The sequence below is a fragment of the Cynocephalus volans genome, chromosome 1 (genome assembly GCF_027409185.1).
Source record: "Cynocephalus volans isolate mCynVol1 chromosome 1, mCynVol1.pri, whole genome shotgun sequence".
NCBI lineage: Eukaryota > Metazoa > Chordata > Mammalia > Dermoptera > Cynocephalidae > Cynocephalus > Cynocephalus volans.
The window spans coordinates 44,883,744-44,908,616 of NC_084460.1; the positions used below are offsets into that span (position 1 = coordinate 44,883,744).

The 24,873-nt window shown below is 50.0% G+C and overlaps 2 long non-coding RNA genes across 2 annotated transcripts in view; both read left to right on the forward strand.

Moving 5' to 3' along the window:
- Positions 1-327: 327 nt before the first annotated feature.
- Positions 328-16,687, forward strand: LOC134388018 (uncharacterized). The gene is made up of 2 exons (XR_010024612.1): positions 328-469; positions 15,191-16,687. It is a non-coding gene; the product is annotated as an uncharacterized LOC134388018 (long non-coding RNA).
- Positions 16,688-17,878: 1,191 nt separating this feature from the next.
- The window catches only part of LOC134388022 (uncharacterized), a 46,851-nt gene continuing 39,856 nt past the window's right edge, over positions 17,879-24,873 (forward strand). The window contains exon 1 of the long non-coding RNA XR_010024614.1: positions 17,879-18,008. This is a non-coding gene — a long non-coding RNA (uncharacterized LOC134388022). The remainder of the gene's footprint in view (positions 18,009-24,873) is intronic.

Genomic DNA, 24,873 nt, shown 5'->3' on the forward strand with positions numbered 1-24,873 from the left:
GCTTTTGATTTTTTTCCTTTGTTTTGGATTTAGAAGATTTTGGGTTTTTTTTTTTTTTTTTTTTTTTTGCGTTTCTGGTGTGTAGGGGGATGTTGTGTGTGTGTGGGGGGCTGCTGTTATTTTTGGGTGTTTTGGTGGTTGGGTGGGGGAGTTGCAGCTGTTTTTTCTCCTCCTCTGCTACTCCCTCCAGGGTCTGCCGGGAGATGGGGGCGCCAGCCCTGGGGGAAAGGGGAGAAGAGTGCTGGGTCAGGCTTTCAGAGTGACTCAGCGCCCCTGGGTGCAGGGTGACGGGTGGCTGGGAACCCTGCTTAGGGAGGAGGTCCGGGGCCTCTGGCTTGTCCCTAGTGTCAGGCTTGGGATTGGAGGGTTTGCACTGTGTTCGGGGACCAGGCAGTAGGCCTTTGATTCTGTACAAAGAGAGAGTTCAGATCTTGGTCCTGCTGAGCCAAAGTCAGGGCAGATTCTTATGGTAAGTGTGGTGGGGTGGGCTGTTTAAAAAATACTTTGTGTGTATGTATATATTTTAAGAGGGGAGCCTGGGTGTGTGGGCGAATGAGTCTGTGTTTGTGTGTCTCTGGCCAGCAGGAGGAGGGGAGAAGCCGGGCCAGGTCGAGGAGGTGGGGGAAGGGTTCCTGCACTTTGACTCCCTTTCCTTGGAATGGGAGACTTACCACTTGCCTTCTTTGCTCAGGTGTGGACACTGAGGTCCAGCCTCACCTACTTGCTCAAGGTGACTGAGCCCAGGCTTGAACGTGGGTAGGCATCCCTGATTCCCAGGGACAGGCTCCTCTTCCCTGATTCCCCTGCCCCCTCCTTCCCCTCCTCACTGCAACCCCCACCTCTGTTCCAGCCCCGGACGGCATTCCTGAGAGTTGAGGCTGTGGTGGATGGAGGGGTTAGTGGATACACATACGGCGTCCCACGGTGCCTGGCACGCAGGAGGTGTTATATAAGCATGTGCTCTTGTTATTATTCGCTGGGAGGCTCCTGGCATCTGGCACCCCAGTCTCCAGTGCAGCGCGATTGTGGCCAGCGCTTGCCAGAGGCCAGAGGCCTGCGTCCGGTAAACCCTGGACCTGTCCCATCTCATTTAAACCTCATGGCAACCTTTGGGAATGTGGGTACTAGTGTGAGGCCTGTGTTTAGAGCTGTGGAGCAGCTTTTGGCTGTCAGATCCCTATGGGCAAGAAACTGGTTTGGGTCACCCTGCCCTGAGAAATTCCAGGGCAGTGGGATTCAGAGATTGGCTTGCCAAGAGCCTGGGGTAGCCTGGTATCTTGGGTGCAGCCACTGATATTGTGCTTTGAGAATGGGGACTGCTTTTCCTCTCCTTTTCCCTTTGGGGGCCTGGATGTGCTTTCCCTGTGGGAGCCCAAGGTGTGTGGGGGACAGAGACGGTGACTCTTGGCCCCCACCATTAGGGAGCTGAGGATCTAGGCAAACGCCACCTCCTCAATGCTAGTGTCTCCCGTTGGTGGCTGTGCAGACTACTGGACATATAACCTCACTTGTGCCTCAAAGTCCGTCCAGTCCCATGTCCCATCAGTTTCGATGGCTCCATCAGTACTGGCAACAGCACACTGGCTCTCAGATTTACTTGCTGAAGGGCAAAGCCTGGGGGGCTGGACCTAGGGCTGAAGGTGGCTCAGTCCCCAGGGGCGGTGAAGAGGGTTGCAATTTAGAAACTAGTCTTGCTGATCCCCACTCTCCCCTTTGTCACTGAGAGTTGGCTGGTGGCTGCTGCTTACGCAAAGGAGGTGAGAGGGGAGCAGCCTGGCCAAACAGTGACCCCCCCATCTTCCTGACGCTGTCTTGGAGCCAGCATTGAACGCAGCTTTTTACACACTGACTTCTTGCTTTAATCTACATAAGCAACCCACACAAGGTATTACACTCATTTCTAAAAACGCAGATCGAGGCCCACAGTAGTGAGGTTAGTGCTCAAGGTGGGATGGGTAGAGCCGTTTATAAAACTCCATCTAACTCCCAATCTCGGGAAAGTTTGGGGCCAAGATCTTGACTTGTAATCCTAGTCCCTACCCTGAATCCTGGGTCCTTCTTGGAGGGCTCCTTGCCCAGTTTCAAGTTCAGGCCCCCCAAGACCCAAAGTTAACTGACTTGCATGTAGTTTCACAGTTTGGAAGCAACAGAAAGGGAAGTTGGACCAAGACTATCTGACTGCCTCTGAAGAGGGCTGGGAAAAATAGTAGGCTGAGGGCTTTGATGGTGGTGTGGGTGGCCAGTTGTGGGAACACTACCCAAACGACCTGAGGAGGTGTTATAGGTGGGGTGACATCCATGCCATGGATCACCAGCTACAAGGCTAGGGGCTTGCAAGGAGGAACCAGTCCATTTACAAGTCTGGACATGAGAAAGAGAGTGGGATGGGGCGAGGGGCCCGGGAGGCCAGGGACAAGCCTCCAGGAATAACAGTGGAGGTAAGTCAAGTGCAGATGGCGTGCAGAGCACCATTCCAAGTCCTTGGCTCAGATGTAGTCACTGGATGCTTCACCGCCGGAGAAGGACAGTCATGGTAACTACAGGCCCATTTAGTGGGTTTGACCACTGAGGATAGCTAGGAGCCTGGCACTCCACTCAGGATAGGAGGGTTGACAAAATTCACTCACACTTATAATCTCAGGCAGTTGTCCCCCCAGCCTGGTGATCTTACCAAGGTGAAAAGTGAGTGTCGGAAATGAAAGCTGGAGACAAAGCCTGGTGCTGGGCCTCACGTTGAGGCTGTACTCACCAGTTTAACAGGCTCGCTCATCAGCTGCTTGGAGCCCACAGGTTTTTTTTTTTTTTTTTTGGCAGCTGGTTGGCACAGGGATCGAACCCTGGACCTTGTTATCAGCACCACACTCCAACCAACTGAGCTAATCGGCCAGTCCCTTAGGGCACAACTTTTGGTATCAGTGTTTTCCTGCCAACCAAACAGTCTCAGAGAGGGGAAGGGACCTGTCCAAGGTTACACATCTAAAAATGGCAGAAGTAGGAACAAGGAGAATTCTTCCTTCTAGACACCTAAAGAATGTTCCTCCAGCCTCCAAGTCCTGTCTAGACCTCCCTGAGTCTTTTGTCCTTATGTCTGAGATGTTTATTTGCCCAGTTATTTTTTTAATTTATGCGACATTTATTGAGCGCCTGCTGTGTGCCAAATCCTTTGCTTGGGTGCTGGGGACATGTGGTGACCAAGATGGAGGTGACAATTTACAGGGAGAGACAGACACTAAGTATCCAGTAACTGGAACAAGGTAATGACTGGGGGCAAGAACTCTGAAGAGACAGAAAGGGGGGCTGGGAGGGAGTAAGGAGGTCCCTGCAGGCTCCTCCTAGGAGGTGGCAGCTGAACAGACACCCGAGCCAGGTGAGGCAGCAGTGGGGACAAGCCGCAGTTTATTGAGCACTCACTCTGCTATTCCGTGTGTGTTATGTTCCTTTTATCCTTACAAAACCCCAATAATGTAGGTGTTATTTATCAGTCCCCTTCTGGAGATGGGGAAACTGAGGCACCAAGAGGTGAAGTCACTGGCCTAAGAGCTGGTGAGTGGCTAATGCAAGATTTGAGTTCCTGCCTCACATTTGAACCTGATGGGCACTCCCCACCTGCCCATGGCCCCAAACCTCTCATTTGTTCTGTTTCCCTGTCCTGTCCTCCCACCCTGACCCCGAGTTCTTTTTTGACCTGGCTGATCTCTTGGATGACCCACATGGTGTCCCAGTGGCACCAGCTGGCCAGCCACTCCTCCCTGTGGGATTTTTGACCATACATTGGTTGTTGCCACATGCAGGGTAATGAGGATAAGGGCTGGGAAACCCAGGGGAGGCCAGAGTGGGATGGGGAAGTGAGCCCTGGACTGTCAGTGTTTGAGCCCCTTTTGGGTGTCCCCAAGACCAAAATGTAGGAGTACCATTTTACAGAGGGGAGGTCTGAGGCTCTGAGAGGGAACATCCCTTGCCCTGAGAGAAGCAATGTTGGGATAAGAATCCAGGTGTGCCACACCCCAAGCTCAGCTACTTGCTGTCCTGCCTGCTGTGGGGCAAACAGATGGCAAACCATGATTTTACATCCTCTGATGGGTAAGATGCCAGGGCAAAAAAAAAAAATTAAAAAGCTCTGAGCTTTGTTCCTTGTTTGCTGAGTGACCTTGGGCAAGGCACTCGGCCTCTCTGGGCCCGAGCTTCTCACTTATGAACAAAAAGTACATACATTCAACCAGTATCAAGTGAGTACCCACTGTGGGCCCAAGGTGGTCTCCACCCTCTGGAGGTGACATTCTGGTCAGGGAGACAGCCAATGTGCAGCTAGCAAATTGGCCAGTGCATTCCACACTGTGACAAAGGCCTCAAAGAAAAGCAGGTGGGGGAAGCGGTAGGCAGAGGGTGCCTGGGGAGGTGTGCTGAGAGGGCATTCCAGGCAGAAGGGACAGCAGGTGCAAAGGCCCTGAGACAGGCCTGAACTTGGTTGTGAGGGGAAGAGCCAGGAGCCAGTGTGGCTGCAAGAGAGGGGTGGAGTGGGAAGAGGACAGGGGAGTGGCAGGGTCCTTCATGTAGGGCCTTGGTGGCTGGGATGAGGTTGTTATAAGGATGAGTGAGAGGGTGTCCCTGCCAGGTCCTGGCACCCAGAAAGCCCTTGACAGGTCTGTTGACAGAATGAAACAGGCCCCTTGGCCCTTGGGAAGAGGCAGAGTGCAGTGGGTGAAGGGCACAGGGAGACTGCCTCTGTGGGCCCGAGGGGCCTTGTGGGCGAGGAGCCTCTGACCCAGGGCCTGGAGCCACGGGGAGCTGTTCAGCAGGCAGGCACGAGGGGAAGGGCTCACCAGGAGAGGGTACTGGAGGAGCAAAGGCTGGCAGCCAAGGGAGGGAGAGTTCTTTGGGAAGCTGTGAGTGCAGGGGAGAGGGCACCAGCCCTGAGCAGGGGGAGAGGTGAGGCAGGGGAGAGGGGTGGGGCCAGGCCTCCTTGTTGCCTTCGGGATGGGGGTGGTGGGGGGTTGGGGACAGGGCCCTCGGAAGAGTGTTTTCTTTTTATTTGATTTCCCAAGTAATGTATGATTGTGGTGGGAAGGTAAAAGGAAATTAAAAACACTCGTAATTCCACTACAAAAGCAAGCCCGTTAACACTTTCTGTGCGGCCTTGGGCAAGTGACTTCACGTCTCTGTGCCTCAGTTTCTTTGTTTATTAAATGGGACAATAATACTACCTGCCTCATAAGATTGTTGTGAGGATTAAGTGAGTTAATCCACACAACGTGATCACAGCAGTGTCAGCACACAGTACATATTAGGCACCATCATTATTAACATCATTATTTTGGTGGATTAAGAGCTCAGATACTAGAATTAGGCTGCCTGAATTCTAGTTCTGTATCCACCATTCCCTGGCTATGTCATTTGGGGCAAGTGAATGCATCTTCCTGGGTCTTAGTTTCCCCATCTGCAACAAGATAATAAAATTCCTCATAGTGTTTTCGTAAAGATTTGGCAGGTTAATTCATACAGGGTGATTGCAGAGAGAACTCTGTATGAGTCTATGGCAGTTGCTAACTTCCCTCCAGAGTTTTCCTTCTATGTGTATTTTTTCCTTGTTGTAGCTAAAGTTGCCCATTCGATGTTTGCCCCCCTCCTTCCTCAGCACTGAGACTCCTCTGTTGTTGGGGGCAGGAGCCCTACAAAGAGACTACATTTCCCAGCTTCTCCTGCAGCTAGGGATGATCAGTGAGATATAAAAAGAAGTTGTAGGTGGGGCTTCCAGGAAAGCTCTTTAAAGGGGGCTGACTCAGCTGTGAGGCACATTTTCTTTTGCCTTCCTTTTCTGGCACCGTCCCCCATCCCCCGTTCCCTGCTTCTTCCTGCTCCTGCTGGAACTCAGATGTGATGGCCAGAGCTTCAGGGGCCATCATGAACCACGAGGCATACACTGAGTCATGGAAGCCACATGCTGAGGGGGATGGAACCAAAAGACAAAAAACATTTGGGTTCTTGATGGCAGTGGAGTAGCCACACCAGTCCTTGCCTGCCTTGCTCTGGGCTTGTTTACATAAGAGAAAAATAAATCTCTGCTTATTGAGGTCTCCGTCATTTTGGCTTCCTGTTCCTGGCAGCTGAATCTATTTCTAACTGATACATTCGCCAAAACGGAATCAACCTGTACGAGCTGTTTTGTGACCTGAATTTCTTAGTGATGCCGCAGAGTTTCCTTGTCTGAGAATGTTCTACTGACACTATGGCACCTGGGTCTAGAAATGAGCTCTTTGCTTAGGAAAAATGATTTCCATTGAATGTGGTGTAAAGATTTTTTAAAAATTCATTTTAATTGCTGAAGTAATGCACGAAGACATCCTGCCGTGAAAATATGCTGCTTGCCCTCAGGTGTCTCCCCCATGACTCTGAAATCTCAGTGTGCATCAGGTCAAGCCCTTGGAATGTACAGAAACTTCTTTGCTAACCTCAGTAAGCTCCGAATCCTGCCCCCCAGACCCAAGGGGGCCCTCAATTAGGAAACAGAGAGGGTCAGGCCCTGCTTCAGCTCACAGAGTGTGTTGGCAGCTGTGCTGGGACCAGATTCCGTGTGCCACCCTGAATAACCCCTCTGCCTCACGCTGCCACCGCCACCACCTGCTCCACTGAGGCCTTGGCCTGCCAGGACTCAGAGGCATCTTTGCCAGCCTGCCTGGGGCCAGCCCAGCTGAGATCTCTGGGAGGTGAGTCTGGAGGCCAGGCAACCTGGCCGGGTGAGCTTTTATTTTTATAGCTGTCACCAGATCCCTGCCCCAGCCCCTAGAGCTCTGGAGGGGACGGAGGAGGCCAGGGAGGAGGAAGACTCCTCAGAAAGCCTGGTGGGCGGGGGTCAGCAGGCTGTGGAGGAGAGAGAAGTGGGGCAGGGGTCAGGGCCTCCTGGATTGCCTGACTCAAGCTAGGGCTCAGTCCTCTTGCGCCAAATGGAGCCAGTCATTGACTTTGCCTGGCTGACCCTCTGGGGGTGGAGTGAGGGACAAATGGACAATAGGGACTCTTTCCTGCCTTTATTCTTAGTCTCAGGTGCAGAGCTAATCATCCTTTCCAGTTCTTAAGACAGGGTACGACTGTCATTGGCCCTTATCAGGCCCGCACCACATTTTATCTCCCCTCTTTGTCCTGGCTCCCACATCCGTCTCTCCTGTTTCTCATAGCCCCGCCCCAATGAGGGCAATATCTGTCCTTATGCATAGATCAAGTTGTTCTATGTCTCTTTCTTAGTGAAATACACACATGCACGGAAAGTGTACACAACATAGGCATCCACTCTGAATTTTCGTGGCACGGACACACTAGCATCCAGATCAAGAAGCAGATCGTTCCAGCACCCCAAAATTCCCTTGTGCCCCCCTCGTGCCCTCTTCTAGTCACACATCCTCCACACCCAGGGGTAATCATTATCCTTATTTCTAACAGCAAACATTAATATTGCCTGTTTCTGCACTTTATAGGAATGAAATCACACAATAAGAACTCTTGTGTCAGGCTTCTTTTATTCAATACAGTTACAGTGGTAATTGCAACATTCATCCAAGTTACGGTGCATATCAGTATTCCTTCCTTTTTATTACTGAGTAGATTTCCATTGCGTGAATAAACCTCAATTTGTTTACCCGTTTCATTGCTCTTGGACGTTTAGGTTGTTTCTGGTTTTCAGTTCTTTAGAACTGAGCTGAGATGAACACTCTAGGGGACATGTCTTTGATGAACATAGGCACATATCTCAGTTGGGTTTATACCTACGGGTGCCTTGTTGTGAGTAGGGGTTTTAATTTCTGTATCCAACCGTAGATCTCATCCTGTTTCTTACTTTTTTTCTGTGTGTGTGTTTTAAAAACTTTTTATTTTAAAAAAAGATCTCACATTGATAGGAAAGTTACAAATACAGTACAAAGAACATTTTTTTCTGAATTATTTGAGAATGAATTGCTGATCTATTGCCTTATCACACCTTAATGTTTTGATATATAGTTCCAACAAGTGAGGACATTTTTCTACATAACCACAATATAACCATCAAAATCAGGAAACTAACACGATACAGTATGACCATCTACTCAGACCCATTCAAGTTTTACCAGTTGCCTTAATATCGTCCAGTAAGAGGATCCAGTTTGGAATTGCATGTTGCATTTAGATGTACATCTCTTTAGTTTCCATTAAGCTGGAACAGTTCCTCAGTCTTCCCTTGAATTTCATGACTGTGACACTTTTGAGGATACAGGCCAACTATTTCGTAGCATGTCCCTCACTGTGGGTTTGTCTTGTGTTTCCTTGTGGTTAGACTTAGGTCTGTATCTCTGGCGGGAAAATCATAGAAGTGGTGCTGTGTTCTTCTCTCTGTCCTGTCGCTGATGGTGTCCACTTGGATCACTTGATCGAGGCGATATCTGCCAGGCTTCACATCTGTGAGGTTACTTTTTTCCTATTTGCAATTACTAAGTGTTTGAGGGGAGGTACTTTGAAACTATGTAAATATCTTGAACAGTCATCAAACTTTCAATTATTCATTTATTTTTATCATTGTTTTTATGGATTCATGGTTTTCTATTTTATTCAGTGGGTATATGATCATCATCATCATCATCATTACTGTTAATTTGTTTACAAGCTCAGATTGTCCCAGATTTGGCCACTGGGAGCCCCCTGACATGTCACCATCATTCTTTGAGTACTTCCTTACTTTCTGGCACGATGAGGTTCTCTAAGCTCATCAAGTGCTTTCTCTGCCCCAGCCCTGGAATCAGTCATTTCTCTTAGGAGCCTTACTCCTGTTAGTGGCGAGTGCTATTTAGAAACCAAGATCTCAGGAGCAATTGTGCTCATTGCTGCTGGGTTGTCTCTATTTCCAGGCCCTCTCAGCAGACAGAGCTAAGGACTGTATATGTGTATGTACACAGACACACATTTACATCTGTATTATTTCTATATCTATCATATATCAATCAATCAATTATCCTTTTAGAAAATTATGAGTTTATGCTAACTCCAGTTCTAATCCAGCACCATAGAGTTTATTTTAATTTTCTCTCTGTATTTGTAACTGTCTTCTAACAGTGACAAAATTGGCTTCTATTAATCTCAATATATTTACTTATTTGACCAGTCCCCTGTATGTAACCAATTAGCTGTTGCTCCGTCTTGCCTTCTTTTTCCCGATTGAACACCCTCCGCACCCTCTCAGGCTCTGGCCCACACAACATGCCTCTCTTCTTGTTGATAATAATCTCAGATCAACTCTGCCATGGCCTCTATATATTTTTCTTTTTCATTTTTCATTTAATTTGAATACCTAATATATGCTCAAAATTGTTCAAAATCCAAAAGGTATCAATGAATTTGCAATGAAAAGTCAGTCTCCTTCTCAATCCTGTCCTCAAACCCTCAGGTCCCTTCCCCAGAGGTCACTGCAGTTTTCAGCAGATTTTTCTTGTGTTAGATGGTCTGTGTGAGCACACACACACACACACACATGCACACACATATTATATTTATGTACACTGTGGCACACTTTCCACACTGGTGTGTACTTTGCTTTTTTTCTCACTCAACAACGTGTCTTGGAGCTTGTTTGTATCAGTACTGTAGAGCTGCCACATTCCCGTTAATGATCACATTCTATTGCATGGATGTACCATACTTATTTAACCAGTCCCTTTCTGATGGACATTTAGGTTGTTTTCAGTCTTTTCCTATTCCGAACAATGATACAATGGACAACTGTATCGAATAGGTCACGTCTAGCCTGAGTGCAGCATACGTTCCTGGAATACTACGCTATTGAGATGTCTCCATGCCTCTCTGTGTCCCTATAATCCACTGCTTTTTATGCTGATGCGTAATGTTCCTCTGTATGTATCTGCCACATTTTAATGAACTACTCCCCTTGTGATGGACACTGATGTTGCCTCCAAGTCCCCACAGCCACAAACACTGTTATGATAAACATCATTGAATGTGCCTCTGTCACATTTTACGTTGTGTGGACACAGAGATGGAGTTTGAGGTGCAAGATGTTTATTGGGGGTCAACACCTGTGAAATGGAGGGGGAGGAAGCAGGACTGGGCAGATGGAGAGATTCAACCATAATGCAGCCCTGCAGAGCCTCGGGCAGCCTGGTGGGAGCACTGAAGACAGACTCCCCTCTCAGGGTGTCCCCTGTTGGGCCGAATGGCCAGACCATTATACCCTACCTTGCTCTGTCCAGCTTACAAGATACCCTGGGAAGGATGACTGGGGGAGATGGCTCCCTGCAGCTGAGGCAGCTGCTGGCAGCTGGAGGCCGTCTGCTGACCGTGCTCCCCTGCAGCTGCTCCTCTCTTGTAGGGGTCCTGAGTGGCACATATTGTGTTTACCAGCTTCCTAATGGACTTCTCAGAGTTTCTCTTGGGAATTCACCCAGGAGCAGGATTGCAGGGTCTAAATGTCACCAATAGAGTCAGATCTCTCTGGTCTCAGCCACCCACAAAGATCAGAGCTTTGCACTTTTGAGGTGGGGAGATTGTAATTGAAGCATGAACTGAGGCTGACTCCCTAAGGTCCCCCTGCCTTTGCCAGACAGTTCCTCCTCCTTGTCCTTTGTTCTTTCACTGTCTCCTTGTAGGGTTCATGAGTCAGATGGATGTGGGTTCAAATCCCAGCTTTGTCACTTAGATGTTTGACCTGGAGTAAGTGACCTCCCTTTTCTGAGCCTCAGTTTCCTTATCTGTGCAATGGGTCATGTGACATTCCTGATTGTTGTGCAGTGTGGGGCTTGGTAGAAAATAAGCTCTTGATAAATGAAAGGGTCCTCAACACTTTAGGCTCCTCAGGTCTTTGCGTCATAAGGCTTTATCTTGGGCTCAGGTTTGGAGACACAGTACCCCTTAGGCAATGAGAGGAAGAGGGACTGACCTGGAGAGAACCAGAAAGTCAGAGGGCTTGGGCTGGAGTTTTTATTCCCCAAGAAGAGTTGTAACTGAATGTTTGATTCAGTAATACTTGAAGGAAAAATGCTAATTTAGATGGGGACTGGTATGAATTAATTAATTAATTAATTAATTAATTTATGTTCCTCTAAACAGCTTGTGACTTTGGGCAACTTCTCTGTGCCTCAGTTTCCTATTCTGTAAAATGGAAATGGTAATAATAATACCTATCTCATAAGATGTGGCGAGGATAAGTACTAAGAACAGTGACTGGCATATAGTAAAAGCTAAATAAATATCAGTTATTATCAGAACTCATTTATTCAGCAAAGCATTTACTAAGAATCTGCAATGTGCCAGGGTTAGTCAACTCTCTCTGCCTAGAACAAAAAACACCTGGAACTTCAGATTCTATAAAATTAGAGCCTAGAAAAGATGACAGGATCTTGGGGTGTAAGTGCCTTGCCTAGCAATCTGGCTGCCAAAAATGGTTTAAGATCCTCTGCCCCCTGCATTTCTAGGACAGGGCTCCTGACACCTCTGAAGTCCCCCACCCCTTAGTTCCCCACAGGTGGTGTCATGCTCAAATGGTATTTTCCAATGGTGCTGATTTAACCTCTTGTGACCTCAGAAAAGCACAGACTTGGGCAGCAAAACCCCGTTTGTACAATGTGGACTCCTCAAGTCCTGGATGCTGCTGAAGGGTCCTAATCTGCCTTTTCTTTGCAGCCAGTTGGGCTGTGGTAGGAAATGGGCAGCAGCAGATGGCCAGAGGGTTACCCTGTTGCCTGCTGCCATGAGTTCAGTGTGCACTGGGGCTTCTCAACCTTGGTACTAGTGGCATTTGGGGTAGGATCAGTCTTTGTCGTGGGGGCACTGATCTCCATCCACTAGATGTCAGTAGCAAACCCCACCCCCATAGCCAAGTTGTGACAACTAAAAATGTCTCCAGACATTGCCAAGTGTCCCCTGGGGGGCAAGATTGCTCTTGGTTGAAAAGCAGTGGTGTGGAGGTTGCCACAGCCTGGGCTGAGACCCCACAGGCTGAGTGGCTCATTGTGTGGCCTTGGGGAAGCCCCCTGCCCTCTCTAGGCCTCAGTTCCCTGTCACTCAATTAGGGAATCAGGCTGAACCAGCATCAGTCGGCCTCCACCTGGTCTGACTAGAATCCCAGGTTCCCGTGCATCTGTGTCTCTCATCACATGCTGGGTGTAAGTTCTAGGTCGCAGGGCGAGGACTGGGCCCAGGAGACAGGTCTGGGCGGGGGCAGCTCTGTGTTTGTTCTTCCTCCCTGTGCCTGGCCCTCCCTACAAGTACAGGGGAGATAATAATTACAAAAACAGGCCTTGGGCTGTGTCTCATCTAATCCTTGTAACAGCTCTATGAGGTGGGATCTTTTATTATCCCCATTTTCCAGCAATGGGAGAAATCAGTTTTGTGCCATCTGATTGCACACACAAGAAGAATGCAGTGTCACTTCTATGATATCCTTGCAAAGATACAGAATCTGAATCTAATCACAAGGAAACATCCGACAAACCCAGAGTAAGGGACATACTACAAAATAGCTGGCCTGTAATCCTCAAAAGTGGTAAGGTCTTGAAAGCCAAAGAGAGACTGAGGAAGGACTTTTTCAGGCCTAAATACAACAAAAGGAACCCACCTGTAATCCTGGATCAGAAAAAAATCATGAAGACCTTTATGGGGGCAACTGTGGAATGTTGAATATGGCATGCAGATTCAGTAACAGTACTGCGTCAATCAGTGATAAAAACCCTGAATTTGATAACAGTATTGTATGTGTGTAACGGAGGGTCAGGAGATACACGCTGGAGTGTTTAGGGACAAAGTGACATCATGCCTACAACTTACTCTCAAATAATTCAGGCAAAGGAAAAAATACAAATAGAAGGAAAATGGTGAAGAAAGTGGGGAAAATAAGAACAACTTGGCTGAAGGATTCCTGGAGTTTGTTGTAATTTTTCTGTAAATTCAAAATTATGCCAGAATAAGTACCTGACCTTCAATATACCCCCAAATAAATAAAAACATAGACTACAAAAGGACCTGTAGGCATATTCATAGCAGTTTTATTTATAATAGTCCCCAGCTGGAGACAACCCAAATGTCTTTTAGCAAGAGAGGAGATAAGTTGTGGTACATCTATGTGGTGGAATAGTATTCAGCAGTAACATGGAGTGAACCACTGATTTATGCACACTGTGGATGAATCCTAAAGGCATTTTGTGGGGTGAAAGAAGCCAGATGCAAAAGACCATTTGCTATGTGACCCCTCACATAGGAAGTTCCAGAATGGGCAAGGTGAATTTACAAGTCTGTGGGGTAGGAGAGTCACTGCCTGGAAAGGGAGACAAGGAAGGCTTCTGGGCTGCGGCAAACTTTCTACATCTTGCCCCAGGTGGTGGTCCCATGGGTTTGTATGTATATAAAATGTCCTTGAGCTGCATGCTTCAGATAAGCTGCCTTGTTGCACTTTACTGTGCACATGTTAAACCACAATATCAAAGTAAAAACATAAAGAAATTAGCTAACAATACACATCGCACACAGGAGAATGAGCTGGGCAGGGAGTAGAGAGGGGGGTTAAAGAGAATAAAGAAAACCAGAGAGGAGACTTGTGTAGACAATCATGATGACATGTTGTGAGTTGAGGAGTTGGATAACCCCATGCTTGGCATCTGAGGTTCAAAAGGAAAAGCCAAAAAGGACTCAGGAGTTCAGAGAGAGAGTGTACCTTGCCTGAGTTCACAGAGCTGGTGGGTGGCAGAGGTAGGATTTGAACCTGGGTCTGAGAAACCCAGAGTGTGCTCCTTACCCAGTGCTCTGGCCTGGACAGCCCCGTTGTGCACCCAGGGGCTCCGCAGGGCCTGGTGGGGGATGGTGAAACCACCAGTGGCAAAGACCATTGCAGCCCTGAGCTCGCAGCTCCCAGTGGGGAGGGGAGTCAGTGTGGCAGAGGGCAGCTTCAATTCCCGGAGTCACACTCTCTGCCCTGAGGCGGCCTTGCCAACCTCTGCCTGCCTCCCGCCTGGCCTTTGCCTTCCTTCCTGGGCCAGCATGTGGGCTCTGGAGCCCCACAGGCTTGAGTGCAAATCCCAGCTCTGCTTCTATCTGGCTGTACAACCTGGGGTGAGTGGCCTACTCTGTGCCTCAGTTTCCACTTCCAGAGCCTTCCCATGAGAGCATTGACCTCATAACCTTGGTGAGCAGAGTCGAGGAGTCAAATGTGTCTAAAACTCAACACAATGCCTGCACTTAATAAGTGTTTTATAATGGTAGCTCCTGTTGTTGTTATTATTTCTAGTAGTGGGAAGGGGGGAGCCCCTGTTGCCCTAAGGCCTCAATATACCAGCATGTTAAAACAGCTGGCATGGAATGGGAAGTTCTGGAGAAAGGAGCTTTCTGACTGCCTGAAGTTTATCAGAAAACTCTTACTTTCCACCCTGTTTTTTGTGAAAGTTCTTGCTAAGCAAAGGTGGGACTAGGTGGGCTTCAAGGGTGTACAACGTCAGTCCCACAGGGCCCCTTGCTCAGAAGGGCCCCCACTTGGTTTGAAACTCTGCTGTTGTCATCTTAATATTCTTAATGATTTTAGAATGAGGGGCCCTGCACCTTCATGTGTCCAGTCCTGGGCAGGACTGTGGCATCCAGCGAGGTCACGTAGCACTTTCACCTGAGTTGTCTCCTTTGATGTTCAGAAACACTCTTTGAGGGCAGGTGGCCCCATCACTAACCTCACCAACCTCAGTTTACTCACCTGGGAAGTGGGAAGAAGTGCCCTGTGCAAGGTGAACCCGGTCTTCTGGCCCCAGATTCCATCAGTGGCTGAACTAATGTGCGACTGGGGAAAATAAGGAGATGGTGGGTTTAGACCCGTGGCCTGGAGCACATAGTAGGTGCACAATTGATACAAGTTGCTCTTTGATTTCCCCGGCTGGCCTATCTTTTTGCCTTTTTACTATTAAATTTCTATTTAAAATGATGTTAGTAATACATGCTTCCAATCTCTTAAAACATGAACACATTTCTGGTTAACCGAAGTTGATCTTGGACAACCCACTCCTGGGCCAGCCCCTTCTTCACCTTCCCAGCATGGTTTTGTGATTTTCGGGTGCAAACTTCCAGATCTTCATCTACGCATTTCTTTTGTCTCTATGCAAATATGTCTTTTCCTTCCTTCATTTCTTTTTTTCCTGTTATACCTTTTAAAATGTAAACTTTTTTTTTTTTTTCTTTTTGAGAATAGTCAAGTGCAGTAGTGAGAAGAAGGGGGAAAGAGCAGAACAAGGTCGATCTGTCACTGACCGTGAACCATCAATCAATTTGACTCACTACCTTTGGACCAGCCAACATGGAAACTTTTTACGGAAGTATAACCTGAGTACAGAAGAGCTGGAGACATTTTCAACAACCGAACACATAGTGTAACTGGCACTTGGATCAAGAAACAGAAGCTTTCTAATCACTCAAAAATCTCTCCATCTAGTCTCTGGGACAACTGCTCTCCCGACTTCTAACAGATTCGATTATTTTGCCTGTTCTGCAACTTTGTATCAGGGGAATCCTTCAGGATATCTGCTTTTGCGTCCGGTTTCTTTTGCTCAGCAAAACTTTCGAGGTTCATCTGTGTTCTGTGCAGCTTCATTTTGAATACTGTGTTGTGTTCCATTGTGTGAATGTAACCCAATCTAGGTACTGTTGGTGGACATTCGGGTTACTTCCAGGTTTTGGTTGTTGTGAATAGAGCTGCCATGGACATTCTTGTTGGTGTCCTTTGGTGGACTCATCTTTGTTGGGTTTATACCTGAGGCATCATTGCTGGCCACGGAATTCGTGTGTGCCGAGCTTCTGTTGACACTACCAGTTTCCAAAGCATTTGTATACCTGGGGTGGTCAGTCTTTTGAATTTGAGCTGTTTGGGCACACAGGTAGTAGTAGCTCATTGTGGTTTTCATTTGCATTTCCAGACGAGTGTTCTTTTGAACACCTTTGGTGGCCTCACACCAGCCATCTCATTGGGACTTGTTTCTGAGTCCCTGTGTATCAGTCCTGTCTGGGGACTCCATGATATCAATGTGCTTGGTGCCTGGTAAATAAATGGCTGGTAAATGAACTCATGGAAGCAAAAGGGAAAAAACCCCCAAACCCACACACCCCCATCCAACCGAAACTCTGGTTCTGGTTAACTGAGAGTTCTGTTGAGGTGTGGTTTGGTCGATTGGAGTTTTTTTGTGAAACCTGTAAAGCATGGACCATCGGCCATATGGTATCAACAATCACTGAGCCCAGCACTTTCTGGTAAAGAATAATAATACTGTGGATGTAACAGGGACCTTGGAGGAGCCAGCAGGGTGGCCCTGGAAGAATGCTGGTCTACGGGATCAGCTACCCCTCAGGCCTCTGTCATTTTCCTGAAGTCCTACAACCGAGAAGAAGTTAAACAAAGTCCTAGATCCTGGGCCTCCAATGCCACTTGCCACAATGTTTTCCTTTTATTCTCTGTTGTATCTGCAACCCAGAGCATGCACATGTAAGACTCACACAGAAGACTCATTCCTATGCTCCAGGAATGGCTTAATTGAGCATTGCCATGTGCTGGGCACTGTGCTAAGCTTGGGGATACAGCAGAAAATAAGACAGCTCCAAACCCCTGTCTTCATGCAGTTTACTTGATTTTGGTGGGGGATATGGTTGGTCAGATGACGAATGCTATGGAGAAAAATAAAGAAGGGGAGGAAGAGGACTGCTGGTGTGTGTGTACATGCGTGTGTGTGTGTGTGTGTGTGTGTGTGTGTGTGTGTGAGAGAGAGAGAGAGAGAGAGAGAGAGAGAGAGAGAAAGACAGAGAGAGAGATGTTGCTTTTAACTACAGAGGTCAGGAAAGGCCTCGCTGAGAGAATGTGATATTTGGGCAAAAACCTGAGGGAGGTGAGGGGGAGAGCCACGAGGATATCTGGGGAGCGAGGGAACAGCAAGTGCAAAGGTCCTGGGGTGGGCTCATGCTTTCTATGTTCAAGGAGCAGCAAGAAGGCCAGTGTGGGGGGCCTGTTGCAGCTGAGCGGGGGAGAACTGGGAAAGGGAGTCTGGAAGGTAGTGTGTGGATGTGGTGGTGGGTGGATGAGGTTCTGAGCAGAGGAGGGATATGATCTGACTTCTTCCTCCCAGGTTTATGGGGTAGGTGGTGTTCGCTGGGGGCAGGACGTGAGGACAAAATGGGAGAATTGGTGGAAAGTAGTCAGCCCACAGTCTGGTACACAGGAGGCACTCAGTAAACAGCAGAGGGTACATGGGGGCTTTGGACAGAGTGACCCGGTAAGCTTTAATAGGTTTCCTGATGGGCTGATGATGGCAGAGGGGATCTATCTACCCTGGTCCCCGCCATGGAGAGCTTGGTTCTCCAGGATGAGCTGGGGGCAGGGAAGGGGAAGACCCCCCTGCAATGGGGCAGGAAGGGCAGGTGAGTGGGAGGAGGAGCTGGTGGGGGGCCAGGGAGACAGTGTTCTGACCAGGAGGGCAGGCCTGGGTGGGTTCTCCTAGGCAGCAGGGCAGGAGGTGGGACCTGGTCCCGAGTGGAGCTTCCCAGCCTCCAGCACCTCTCTCTTCCCTGGGGGAGTCTGATTCCTGGCCTGGTGGTCTCTTTGCTCTGTGGTTACCCCAGGCCCCTCTGATCCTCTATCTGTGGCAGCTGGGGCTCCAATCAGACCCTGTCCTTACTGTGGCCAGCATGTCACTGCATGATCGTCCCTGCTTACACCTATACTCAGTCTCCTCCTCACCTCCCAGCCCACCCTCCTCTCCAGGTGCAGTGACTTCCCCCATCCCTCCAACTTGCTATTCCTCTTCCCACCCTTAGGACTTTGCCCATGCTGTTCCCTCCTTGGTGAATGCCTTTCCTCTCCCTTTTTACTAGGTACCTGCGCACTCACTGCCTAGTCTCAGAGGAGAGGGCCTCACCCAAAGAGACCTTCCCTGGCTGCCCCCCAACTGACTCCCGTCCATTCCTGTGCATGGTCCAAGCCATGACCCCTGTTTGGGGGTCTATACGTGTGTGATCATCAATCTATGGTCAGTCTCTCCCGTAAGTGCTGAGCTCCTGGGGTGGAAACAGGTCTGCTGTGTTGATGGCTATGTCCCCAGCACTGAGAATGGGACCTAGCTCATAGCAGCTCAGTGAATACTGGAGGGAGGATGGGGGATGGGTTGTTGTGTCTGTGAACAGATGGATGGTTGGATGGCTGGGGGATGGCGTGAGCAGTGGGCAGGTAGAGGAGGGATGGGTGGGTGGGAAGGTAGGTGGATGGGTGGGTGGATGAGTGGACTGATAGCTGACAAGGGACTGGACCAGGGTGGGGTGGCATAGCCACAGGAAAGGCCTGCCCAAGAATCAGGAGATCCAGGGTCAAGTCCAGTCTTGCTACATATTAACACCAAGGCCTGTGGAGTCTTGGGCTGGACTGTTTGCATCACTTTGCCTCTGGTTCCCCATCTATTGGTTTTTCAACTTCATTATTTCTTTTATTTTAATGGGTAGATCCCATTTTACTTACCCCCAAGGTTTTCCAGAGCCTCACCACATGAATGGAGTGAAAGGGAGCTATGGAAGAGGTGTGGGGCAGGGGCCCAGCCCTGCGTGTCCCTGGGAGCCCTGTGGGCCAGGAACACAGCTTGAAAACCCAGACTGCCTGTTCACCATTTGCCACAGCCCCCCTCTCTAAGTCTCCTCATTCCCTGGTGCTTGCTAAAAATACAGATTCCAAGGTTCCTCACACAAAGATTGTGCTTCAGGTGGTTTGGAGCAGGTGCAGAAATCTGTATTTTTAACAAGTCTGCCCTGTGATTCTGAGCTCGTCTTGGTTAAGACTCACTGCCACCTTCCAGGACTATTTGATCCTACAGTTTGGCAGCCCCGTGTGAACATGTATGTGCGTGTTGCGGATACATGGCGATTGCTATGACATTTTCTGTAGCAAAGAAAAGACTGGAAACAACTGGGATGTCCATGAGCGGGGCTGGTTAAGTACATTAATGCTGGTCTCCTCCCTGGAGGACACAGCAAGGGGTTAAAAATAAGCAAGAAGGTTCTGATAAGACAAGATCTGCAAGATACAGTCAAGTGAAGAAGCAGGTGCAGAACAGTGCCTGTTGTTTCACCACGTGTGTAAAAAGATACAAACAGGAAGAGGGAGATGGGTCTGCATGGACGATTCTGGAAGGACACACAAGAAACACACCAGGGTGGCCCCTGGGGAAGGAAACTGGGGTCTGGGAGTGGGAGGGAGACCAACGCACTGAAGCCCTTGGTTATGTCTGAATCCTTGCCCAGTCCTGGGTTCGAATTCTGACCCTGATAACAGTGTGACCCTAAGTCTGTGGTGGGCACTGTCCGAGCCTCGGTTTCCCCATATGTAAATGGGGCCATAATGTTTCCAGCTTGGGGCTGGGCCAGTGTGGAGGGCCCAGGAAACCTGCTCCTTCGGCTTCCAGTTCCCAGGAGGTTCCTGGTCAAGCCTCACCTTCTAGCAACCCCACTTGGCCCAAGGAGGGTGGGGTCCTGGGGAGGGGGCTGCCCAGGTCAGGGTGGGACTGAGATGGAAAACCCAGCAGGTTTGGAACAGTTTGTGCAGGCACCATCCTCACTCCCTTGCCTGGAGGCTGCTCAGGGACACTTGCCATCACTTTATGCCCCTGAGGGGCTGGGAACAGAAAAGCATCCCCTGCCCCCTGCCCATGCTTCCAGTTGGGGATGAGGGGGAATGGCTGGGCATTGAGCCCAGGTGGGGGCATAGAGACAGAGAGATGGTGAGAGATAGACGGAGTCAGAGAGGGGGTAAGAGAGAGGAAGAGAGAGGGAGAGAGAGCTAGAGAGAGGCAGGAGGAGAAAGTGATAGAAAAAGACAGGAAAAGAGAGATACAGAAAAAGAGAGACAGAAAAGGAAAGGAGAGGGAAAGAGAGATAGAGACAGAGACACAAAGAGGCAGTCATTCGGGCTGAGAGAGAGAAAGAATCAGAGCAAGGAGGAAGGACATGGAGTGGGGTGAGGCTGTGGGCTGGGTCAACTCTGACCGGCTTCAGGAGTGTTGGGGGAGGAAAGTGAGGGTCTATGCACAGGGCAGGGTGCGGGTTCTAGAGGCATCCTGGCAGGACAAACTTCCACACCTCTGGATTCCAGCTGCAGGTCCTAGGAGTCCTAGGACCCAGTGCAGGGCCGCTCACTTCTGGCCCCTCCAGTCCTCCCTGGGGATGTGTACCTGGCAGCCGCCTCCCCAGGGGGCCCTCTCAGAGCAGACCCAGGAAGGCTTGAAGTGAAACCTAGCTAATTAGTGCTCAGAACTGAGATAATCGCAGCCTGGAATGTTCCCTAGGAGGTCCAGGTGAGGGCATGCAGCCAGGGGGCCATGAGAAGGGTTGAGATTACTCCAGTTAGGCCTGTTGGCTCTTGGAATCCTGCATATTGGAATGGGGGAGCCCCAGAGGCCTGGACCCTCAGGTCTTCAAACCTGCAGTACTTCCGGCCACTCTAGGCCATTTTGTGTAACAGCTGAAGTGAGCCACTGGACTCCGTCCTTATCATCCACCCCTATCACTGCCTAAAGCCCTCTGTGGCTCCCCATGGCCCCTTCAACTAAAATCTGACATTCTCACCTCAGCCGAGGGGAGTCTTGTTATCTGCTCCTGCTCCGGCCTCACATCACTCTGGCCCTTCCTTTCCCCCTTCCCACCTGTGGCTTATTTCTATTCCTTGAACACTTGACACGTGGCCCAACTCAGGACCTTTGCACATGTTGTGTCCCCTCCTAGCACGTTCTGCCTCCACCTCTTCCCAGTGCTCTCCCCTATGCATCTTCCAGGCTTTAGCTCAAAGTGACCTCATTGGGGAGGCCCCTGATTGCCTCCCTGGACATGCTGTGCAGTCCCCTGTCCCTCTCCGGGCCAGTGCTGGCCACTCTGTTCTCTTCATGGCACTCCTCATTAGATGCCTGCCTTCCCTGTGGGACTGTCGCTCCATGAGGGCAGGCACCCAGTCTGCTTGGTACTGCCATGTCCCTAGGACCTGACACACAGCAGGTGCTTCACCAACGAGCCAGTGGCCATCAAGGAAGCTTCTGGGACATTTTTCACAGTGTGGATTACTCTTAGGAAGGGACCCTGCTAAGCCCTGGGTTCACCCCCTTCACTGTCCCTCCCCCAGCCCCAGCCCCACAAAAGCCTGCTTCCCTGTCTTCAGACTCCACGGGGTGGCCCTGGCTGGGATGTTGTAATGAATCACTGGCCAGAATCGCGTTTATCTCCTGGCTGGGCATGGCCTGTCAGTCCTTGCAGGGGCTGGGACCACAGGTCACCGTATCAGGGAGTGCCAGGTGTCCCATTGTACTTTTCCCTCCAGCTGCAGATAATAGCTCAGGACAGAGGTGGCCTTCCCTCAGCTGTAGGCACCCGTGCCAGGGACGTGCTGACCTCAGGCAAGTCCCTGTCTCTCTCTGGGTCTCTGGGTCACACAGGATGGGGTCCCACCCTGCAAGAGAGAGCAAAACACTGGATAGAAATGGGGTCCTTGGCTGGGAGACCTTGGGGTAATAGTAACACCAACCTCTCAAGAAGAATGAAAGGAGAAAGTGGTTGGTGACCTGTGATGGGATTCCCATGAGTCCCCAGCTGGGGAGGGTTGGATCCAGGGTGACTGACCTCCTAGGTCCCTGAATGCCTGAGGTTTACAACCATCCTGGGGCCCACTGAGGTGGGGGTGGAGGTATTCTCTGAAGATGGCAGAAAGTGCTGGCAAGTGAGGGCTTCAGCTATTTCTAGGTTACCAATCTCATTGTGCCTCAGTTTCCTCATTATGAAGCAGGGATAATAAGGGTTTCCACTTCATGGGAATGTGCTTAAATGGGATGCTGTTGTGGGCTCATGGGAAGTGATTGATAACTACTACTATTATCACCCCCTAAAGCCTTGCCTTGCCCAGTATCCACCTCCCTGTGCATCCTGCCCCACAACCATCCAGGCTTGGGTGACTCACCTGAATGAGTACAATGACCTCTGGCCTGTCTCCTGCACCCAGTCTCAGCCCTACATCTATTCTCCACATGCTGCCAGACAGAGCCTTAAAAAACCCGAGCTTGACCGTAATCTAGGCTCCACAGCCTCCCATGATTCCTCCTGCCTTCAGAATAGAGTTTAACCTCATCATACCCTGCAGGTCTGGCATAACAGCCGACCCCTCCACCTCATCTCCTGCCACACACTCTCTCTCACTCACTCTGCTTCAGTGTCCCCTGCTTCTGCCTGCCTCAGGACCTTTGCATATGCTGCTTCCTCTACCAGAATGCTTTCCTTTCTTTTCTTCACTTAGTTACTGCCCGGATCTCAGGTCAGGGGAGCTCCTGTAGTGCATGCTGTGGTGACCCACCCAGATTCTCTTCTCTGGGTTCCGCTCTTGTCTCCCACTGCCATGCAATGCTGGCTGCTATGGGATCCCAGCTAGTGGCTATATCCAGAGAACGGCCTCACTGAGCAGGAGCTGCCTCATCTGGGAGGTCCTCCCATCTACATCAGAAGTAGATGCAATCGATGATGGAATCAGGGGTCCAAAATCTCAGCCCTCTTTCTTCAACATGAGATCAACTCTACAGTGCGATTCATGCTCCAAAGCTCTCCGTGAGATCAGATCAGCTGAGACAACATCTGAGCGTAGCCCTTCCTTGTCCTGTCCTGCTCAGTCCCCTGCTCCCAGAAGCATGTCTGTAATGAATCATGTGCATTCCAGTCCCGGTTTCAGGCTCTGCTTCTGGGCAACCTGACCTGAGACATGTCCCCAGGCACACCTTCCCTGACACCCCGCCGTGTCCCCCTTCCCCACTTCTGATCTAATCTCCATGGTCTCCCCTTGCAGTCCTCATTAGGGCCATAGTTTTACACTTGTTCAGATGATTGTTTGATTAAAGTCTATCTCCTACCCCAGAGTGTAAGGCAGAAATCATGTCAACTTTGCTCCCTACTATGTTCCCAGTACCCATCATAGGGTATGGCACACAGTAGGTGCTCAATAAATATTTGTTGAATGACTGAATGAATAGATAGCTGAGCAAGTTGGAGGTTGGGGGGCTGGATATCATCAAAGCCCCTAGTTCTTCCATCTCATGGTTCTGCCATCTCCACTCAGCCCAGCTCCTCATAGCTCTATGACAGCTGCCAAAGCTCCTGCCATTTTTTCCTGATACAGCCAAGGCAGGACAAGGCCCCCACATGTCCTATTAAGAATGAGGAAACCCTTCCTAGAGCTGGTTGGCAGACTTCCCCACCTCACCGGCCACAGATGCATCCCTCGTCCAGCCTCAGCCAATCACCGTAGGGAGGGAGAGGGCTGCACTTGACTCGGGCCAATCAGCAGCATTTGCCCCCAGGGCTGTGGGCAGAGCCCAGTGAAGGGGAACCCAGCTGCGGCCAGGTCTGGCCACGAGCAGTAAACCCCAGAACTGGGGGCATTTCCAGTGTCATGGGGCTGGGGGTCTCCCACCGGCCCTCCCTCCCTGGGGAGCGCTTGGGTGGTGGATGTAAGAGGGAGGTGGGGCTGGGTGAGGGTTTCAAGCAAATTAGGTGGCCAGACATCTTAACCTCTGTAAATATTTATAGAGCTGGGAATGAGGAGGAGGTGGGTGGGCCCAGAGGACGAGTGTGTGGGAAGAGGCAGCCTGGGCCAGAGATGCCGACGGTGATCCAAAGAGACACAAAGGGGAGAGGGAGAGATATTTGAAGGAGAGACAGAGAGACATGGAAGAGAGATGGAGGGACAAGACATGAAGGAGAGACAGGAAAACACGGGAGAGAGAGAGACAAGCAAGAGACAGAGACATGAGGGAGAGACAGAGACATAGAGGAGAGACAAAGAGATATAGGGAGAGACAGAGAGACATGGAAGAGAGATGGAGGGACAAGACATGAAGGAGAGACAGGAAAACACGGGAGAGAGACAGAGAGACAGGGAAGAGACAGAGACATGAGGGAGAGACAGACAGACATAGAGGAGAGACAAAGAGATATGGGGGAGAGACAGAGAGAGACACATGAGAGATCTGGTCTGAGAGATACAGAGGGAAATAGAGAGCTGGAGAGACACAGAGGGGGATAGAGACAGAAAAACAGACTTTGCCAGGAGGGCTTTCGTATCAGGGCCTCGAGCATTTGGAGGTCCCCTTCCAGTGGGAACTGCATCCCCACCCCATTTTCTTTGGCCAAATGTCCTGGGCGAGTCACTCTGCCAGCCTGGCCTTGGTGTCCTCTGCTCAAATGGGAGCTAATGAGCCACTTTCATGGGACCTTCCTGAGGTGCCTGATGCACTGGGATTATCATGGCCCCAGAGGCTTCCTCTGACCTGGAGGCAGTTTTGTCTGGTGGGTGGGAATTATTGCCCCCAGTGGACAGGGGACCCTGGGGTCACAGCAAGAAGGTGGAGGAGAGATATGGACAGAGGAATGTGTGATTCTAAAGCCTGTGTCCTGTCTGTGCCCCACAGGGCTGGGGACAGGGGCCGGGACCCCAAGGGGTGGTGGTGACCACAAACTCTGTGTGCCCTAAAAACAGTCCTGGTAATAATAATGGCCATTGGGTTCAAGGGCTCCCCCGGTGCCTGGCACCAATCCCATCAGGGAGGTGCTGCTTAATTCCCATTTCGCTTATAAATTCCCACTTTAAAGATGAGGAAACAGCCTCAGAGAGTGGCAGTGACTTCCTAACAACAGAGTGTAGGGCTTGGGGTTGGAAAGGCCTGGGTCTGAGTCCCTGCTCCACCCCGAAGGCTGGGTGACCTGGGCAGTCACTTCCTTTCCTGAGCCTCAGTTCCCCCATCTGTAAAATGGGAAAATAACAGTTTAAGCATTGAAATGGGGATTATGCGATGATGCCCAATGATGTACAAAGGGTACTCAGTACAG